This window comes from Haemaphysalis longicornis, unplaced genomic scaffold (genome assembly GCF_048455015.1).
Source record: "Haemaphysalis longicornis isolate Haplotype H1 unplaced genomic scaffold, Haemaphysalis longicornis Haplotype H1 scaffold_2, whole genome shotgun sequence".
NCBI classification, from domain to species: Eukaryota; Metazoa; Arthropoda; class Arachnida; order Ixodida; family Ixodidae; genus Haemaphysalis; species Haemaphysalis longicornis.
The window spans coordinates 186,946,906-186,953,812 of record NW_027526295.1 but is presented as its reverse complement, the minus strand read 5'-3'; the positions used below and the strand labels follow the sequence as shown (position 1 = coordinate 186,953,812).

The 6,907-nt window shown below is 48.4% G+C and overlaps 1 protein-coding gene across 1 annotated transcript in view; it reads left to right on the top strand.

Moving 5' to 3' along the window:
* Positions 1-5,713: 5,713 nt before the first annotated feature.
* Positions 5,714-6,907, top strand: part of LOC144169645 (calcitonin gene-related peptide type 1 receptor-like) — a 260,413-nt gene continuing 259,219 nt past the window's right edge. Inside the window, exon 1 of the mRNA XM_077698911.1 lies at positions 5,714-5,917. The gene's annotated coding sequence lies outside the window, so the exon portion shown is untranslated. The remainder of the gene's footprint in view (positions 5,918-6,907) is intronic.

Sequence of the window (6,907 nt, the reverse complement as noted above, 5' to 3'; positions counted from 1 at the left end):
TGATCTTTCAAAAAGATTAATTTGTCAGTAATAATGTAGAAGCTTCAGACACTATGTACTAGAAAAAAAAGTTACCCTTTTTGTTGATTTTGGCTTCGAGACAAAAAAGAAGTCATACGACTAGCTAAGCCAAGTAGGCGAGGAACATCGCTAGCGGAAATGGCGCCGCCCACGGTGGCCCGCGACTGCAGCGACAGATTTCCCTCTAGTAAATATTAGTATAAAACTCTAATGTCCGAGAGCGAGAAAGAGCAAGCCGTTTACTCTGAAAACGCCGGAAGCGGGACCACAACTGTAGACAGAGGCAGGCTTTGGACGAATAGTATAATAATTACAGTTAAATCAAACGTTAAACAAGCGAAACCAAGAGTTAACCAAGCAAAGTCAAGCTTTCCTTTTGCATATCCACGTTTATCTTAGCTAAGCCGCATGCATTTTAACCCAGAACTCGCGTAGGGGATCCAATTTGAAAAAAAGGATGAGTGATCTCACAACTGAAAACAACAGCGAGAGTATGTATCAAAAATGTTTTTTCGCATAAAAAAAGTTGCAACGTTATTCTCATACATGACGCCTCCGCATATCGCAGGGAACCAGTGGTTTCTGCAATAGTTTTTTATCTTCATAGTCTCCCAGTAATGCGATAGGTTAGAATGCTGTAATAATGTGCTTTATCGCACTGGGCAGAATCAATAACAGAGCTTCTACATCAGTAAAAAATTAAAGCCGTTCCACTCAAAGTGAAAGCTGTCGGAAGTGCACAGCATTGATTCGCCAGGATGGGCTGCAACGCCGTTATCCGCTCACTGCTGCCACCCAATACATTTCAAATTTCCCGCCTTCACAGTGCTCGCGTGCCCCCTGCCGGAAACTGCGCCAGCGGGAGTCTGTTATTTTAGATGCGACTGCATCTCATTCACTCGCCTTGTCCCTCCATACGGCGTTGTCCGTCCACACCCCTCCCCCTACACTATAAAAAAAAAATAGTTACCGGCACCCGGTTTCGATCCCACGACCCTGTGGGCGGAACGCGAGGTACATGGTGCTCTTCCCACTGCGCCACAAAACTTTTATTTTCTTTTTCTTTATTACATGGTAGGATGCGCTCAGACGTTGCAGTATGAGCAATACAAGCAAACAAAAGAATACACTGAAGTTATGAGACGCACATATACATCGAAATTCAGGCAAACACACACAAGCGTTCAAAACAGGGAACCAGTCAGGTGGTTGGTCAAGCGAACTATACATACTATGTACAAATTCCACAGTTTCTCGGAAATAGGACTTAGTTGATCTTGGTGGCTCAGCGCCACAAAACCGAGACAGAATCAAATGCTACGAACGCGCCTTATATCCTTGACTCATTCAAACTACGTCAAGAAGCTACTGATACAACGCATGATGGCGCAATGATTAACACTTGCAATAAAAGAAAAGAAGCTCCTACTGACAGCAACAATGATGGAGTAAAGGTCGTTGCGACAGCGAAGCCCTAAGAATACGACTTAGAGAGATTGACCAAGATTGGCCAATAAAACATAATAATAATCATAAAACATAATAATCATACGCGTTCCCGACACGTTTCACGCGATTTCAGAATCAATCCAACGGAAAAACCGAGTGAACCCCACGATGCGTCGCATCTACACAGGGTTCCCCTCGCGGGGAGGTGGGCGCAATTTTTTTGTGCTTGCTTTAATTTCGTATGCTGGAGCTGTTTTGCGACATTTCGAACCCGCCATCTTGCGTGCCTGCTTTTTTCCCTTACTATCGTAAAAACCAACCCAACGAGGGTTCCTAAATAAATGAACGCGGGGGCTACCGGTTATACACACAGATTTTGCCTGAACTGTACCTTAAGTTTTTTTTACGCTAAACAACGGGTAGATGTATAAGGGTCGAAAGTTGGGCGAGTTGGTAATGATGCATCTCCAAAAACAAACTGCGCGCAAATTAACGGGGACAAGAACACACGAAGACAGCACAAGCGCAGGTGCTGTGCTGTCTTCATGTGTTCTTGTCCCGGTTAATTTGCGCGAAGTTTTTTTTTTTTTTTTTTGGGGGGGGGGGGGGGGTAGATGTATGACAAGCACCAGTGATTCACGAGGTTCGAACGGTTATGACTATTTAAACCGCCTGGTTTTTCGAAGTTTCAGCGTGGCTCCCTGACGCCGGTACAGAAGGTCGATTATCTCGCTGCGCCGCCTCATTAGCAGTCGCATCAACTGTTAGCGGGCTAAGACGACAAGGCGAGCCCATGAAGTGCTTTGCGCTTAAAAGCACAACGCGAAATAGAGAGCGCGCGCGCCACAATAAGCTCATGAGCCATATTCGCAATCCTGCATTCGTTCTTTGCGGCACAGTGCACAAATGCCATGCAGCGCTGTTTTTAGCTGCGGTAAGCGACGCTGATCTCGTTTTGTTGCTCACGCCATCGATTTCAAAAGAATATTTCACGCATTAAATTGTCCAGAGTGCGCGCATTGACATTGATTTGTATGTTGTGGAGCGCAGAGAGAACAAGAACGCATAGGTGCTTTCTCGTCTGCAGGGATAGGAGCAAATACGAAGGTAAGAGGTCGCGTGCGTCTAATGGCCACCGGGGCGTGGTACAGCGAAGCAATCCCGACAAAGCGGCACTATTGACGGTCGGTATTGGCAACTGAAAGAATTTTGCGACCCGCATTGCACGATCAGTCGACCTTCGACTTGATTCTCTGCGTCATCTCGTTAGCCGCATAACGTAGTAGTTACGAAATGCACTGCTGCGCACACTTTAATTAGAAAGCACTGTCAAAAGGTCGTGAGCAATTTTAGGGCGCAGCGCTTTGGCGGCCGCCTCTCGGCTGAGCCGCGCCGTCGTCGTAACCGAGTGGACGATGGCAAGACCGAATAGTGAAAGAAAGCAAAGGAGGAGAGTGTCGCGGAATTGTGAGAGGAGGGCGGTTCGCCGTGGCGGCGCGAGCCAGGGCTCTCCGAAAGTGTGCGCAGGAGGGGGGGGGGGGAGGAGGGGGCAGTATGCTGGGCCCGCACGAGGCGCTCGACGGCGTGGCACTTGGTGAAAACGTGAGGGGGGCGTGCGCGTGATTATGATGTGCCCTCGCTTAAGACACAGTTCGCGGACCCTTCCTAAGACGCACTTCGCGCCGCCGACGCAGAGGCTCATCATCGCTGCCGTCGAGAGAACCCACGAGTGAGTGCTGCCTCCGCGCAGTGCTGCTGCGCCCAAATATCGCAATAGGGAGTGTCGTAATCGCCAGCTATTTTTTTTCCTGCATACCACTAATATTATTACGTTTGCTCTTGACATACACTGATGCTTCACAGTGAAGACAGCCAAAGGTTTAAGGTTTGCTTCGCATAGTGCCCTCTCAAGTGACCTTCAGCTTCAATCTGACTACACCGAAAAAAAAACACGGGTCAGGGGACCAGTACAGCAGTGTCGTAACCTTTTGTCTTTTTACAAACATTCCAATTCCGAGTTAAGGTTTTTACGCGTCGAAGCTGCGGGAGCGCTTCGACGCGTAAAATTATTCTGGAGCGCTCCACTACAACGCTCCCCACACCTGCGGTGTGGGGCGCGTTGTAGTGGAGCGCTCCAGAATAATTAGACCTCGTGGGTATCCTTAAGGACCGCCAAAATGTCGACACTCGGGCGTTTCTGTTTCTCGCCTTCATCCAAGAAACGCGCATCGCGGCCGGGATTGAAACCACTCCTTGGGCCCAGCAGCACAACGCCTCAGTTACTAGAGAGTTTTAGCTGACCGTTTCTGACAGTCCGCTCCGCTCCGATAGCAAGCGGGAGCGCCATTGCGCATGCGTGGCACGCTAGCGCGCTACCGGCGATACCGGAGCGGGGCCCCGCTCCGCTAACTGGGGCCTCTTAGCGGACCGTCCCGGCAGCTTACGCTACCGTGCGGAATAACATGGCTGCCCCCGCGATGCGAGCGCGCTACGGCGAACTTCGTTTCTTCCGTGGAAACACGACCGACGAAGCCGCGAAAGCGCTTCCGAATAGGCAATGGTGCCACACACCTCAAAGATCTTTAGAACGGAAGCGAAAAACATCAACCGAAGCGCGGGGCTGCTTCTATGCAGCGCCGAGGAAGACAGCCTTGGCTTGGCTATTCCAAAGGTTATCGTCTTGTTTATTGATATTTAGAAAAATTATACCATGTCAGCGACTACATTATACAAAAAAGGTTAAATGAGGCCAAGAAAGACTATTTCGCTTTGTTTGGGCGACCGAATACAAATTGTTATGTTTCCTTTAGGATGAAGTTTCTGTTTACATGCGCGCGCGGAACGACCAGTCACGCGAATCATTCCCCATTGAGGGAGATACGGTTATCACTTAGCTAAAAGCCTTTCGGCTGCTGACGCTCCGGTTTGTGCTGAGCCGCACGTCGGGAGCATAGCGGAGCGTCAAAAACGGTTAGCTAAAACTCTCTACTGAGCCATGCCGCGGGTGACGGTTTGGCGAAAATTCCCTGCAACTATATTTTGAACTTGGAGCCGTAGTTTTCAGAAACGCGGAATTAAATTTCACTTCAACTACTTCACTTTTTGCCCATTGTTAATGTATAACCCATGAGAATCACATTGAACTAGTGTGTGTAAAGGCTGCAGTATATATTTAGCTTTACTTGGTTGTAAGCTGTCCGGACGTCTCAACAATCCCTGATACTCTCGAGGGCGGCAGTTCAGTTACCTACAATTTACAGTGGAAACGTTCGACGACAGAGCACCACGCTTCTTGGTTAGCGTCGTTGGCTTTTTTTTAATAGCTATGTCTCACCGAAGCTGCAGAATGCAGTGAGAGGGACACGCTCTTTGGCACTCTTCGTGTCATGCATTGAGACACGCAAACACAGGAGTTTGAAATGTAGAGTTGTCAACAATTATGGAAAAGAGCATAAAAGAAAACGTGCCTTCTCTTGCGTAAACACCGCATGATACAAGCGCTTCCTACTTCAGCGTCGAGAAAACTACCGTGCCGGCATTCACACGTTTAAAACGACGCAAATTGCGCCTGCTTTTGAGTCTTTCGTGCTCTGTCAATCGCCTAAGACATTTCTTAACGTATTCAGGCGGCGCCACAACATGAAAACTGCCTTGTCTCCCCGCTCCCTTATTCTCCACTCGTTCGCCTCAGAGGTCTTCATGAGGCACGTCTCATACATTTCGAGCTTTGAACAATTCAGTTCAAATTGGGATGTTATGCACGGCAGGAGTACAATCGGAGTATGGGGCGGACCATCGATAGGTACGGGTTTATCTAGACCATCTGCGGGTGCTCAGAGCGCGCCAGGGCATTTCTTTTCCTCCATCAGAAAAAGGGCAGCCGCGAATCGAACCCGCCACTGATCCATCGTGGCGGGGCATACTTCGCGTTTTGAATAGGCGTCGTTTTCTGCTGATCTTGGCTCTGCGCTTGACAGCCGCCTCGGAACGCCGTGATAGATAGCACGTCAGATACTCGCATTAGAGCTTCGACACTGTGTCCGAGCCTCAGGCTTTCGAGAGCGAGCTACCCAGGGAAGGTACCCGCGAGAAGAAAAGAATAAAAGCGTCTCGGAGAGGCGTGTCGGCTTCCGTTTGCCCAGCTCCGGCTTTTTTTCGTGCGACACAAGGCAGGTGTTCGGCCCCGGCCAGCCTTGGCTCTTGTGTTGGCGAAACAATAGCCCGACCGGGACAGCGGCTGTGGGAAACAGCGCCGAGGAGAGAAAGGCTACACCACGCCAGCCTTGGCGACGCCATCCGTCGTGCAGCCGCTTAAAGCTAGCCGCAGCTCGACCATAGCGTTCGCCGCTTTTCGGCGCTCCCTGCATGTTGTATCTTAAAAGCTGCACTTGTGGTTGTTGAGCAACTATCGTCGTGCTAGCAGCGCTGGAGGCAAACGATAACGAGGGTAAGCCCTGCTTGTGAGGCCTTAAATTTTGAATTGCTGGAGCCATGTTATTGAGTTGTATTTGGGATCGTGCGAGCGTGACGTGACAAAGAGGAGAAGACAACAACACGAGCGCTGACTAAGTATAGTCCATGTTCGGGTTGTTGTCTCCTTTTTGTCACGTCAAGTTCACGTTGTACCATTATTTTGAATCTATACCAACTGGCCGAATTCTACTCCGCTTTGCTTGTAATTTAAGCTCGTGTTTTCGACTGTTTGTTTACGCACTCGTGACCTTAAGACTTCGTGTATGCGTTGATGACGTAATCATGACTTGTGTTCTCTAGAATAGGTTTTGGTCTGAGCGTTCTATTTTTTTCAGTAGGCGCTTTTTCCTCTGCCCAATGCAGCGATAGTTGTCCTGAATTGTGTTCGCCTCTGAATGGTTTTTCAGCTGAGGCCTGCGTAAAAGAAAGAGTTGTAAAAAGGGTAGGGAAGGGGGCAGGGGGGGTATTTGTTACAGCCACAGCTATTGCAATGTGCTTCGTATTTGATTACACCTGCATTTATTTGGCTTTCGTGTGTCAAACGACAACTGCACGTTGATCCTTTTTTTTTTTACTTTTCCTTGGTTTTTAACGCAAATTCTGACTTCAATGGTTCAGCTTTGTCAGACGTGCCTTGGCAGATGCTAAATTCAATAGTACCTGTGTGTTGTACCTTGCTGCACGCCGAGAGTATTGTGTGAAAATGTAAGAAAACCACTCTGAAACTACTGCACCATGACAGGTGTTGTTTCTTGTCATGGGTTTCGTGGGTGCATGAAGACACATGTGTATACCGTTTCACACCTCACGCAGTCAACATTCAGCGGTGGTAACATTTTAATTTTCGCACTAATACCAATAGCATAAGAAAACTGCATATTCCTAATATGCTGCGTTCATTCAACAGAAAAAAAAAACTATATTTCTTTATCAGTTGCTCATCTAGTAAACCACAAACCTTAGC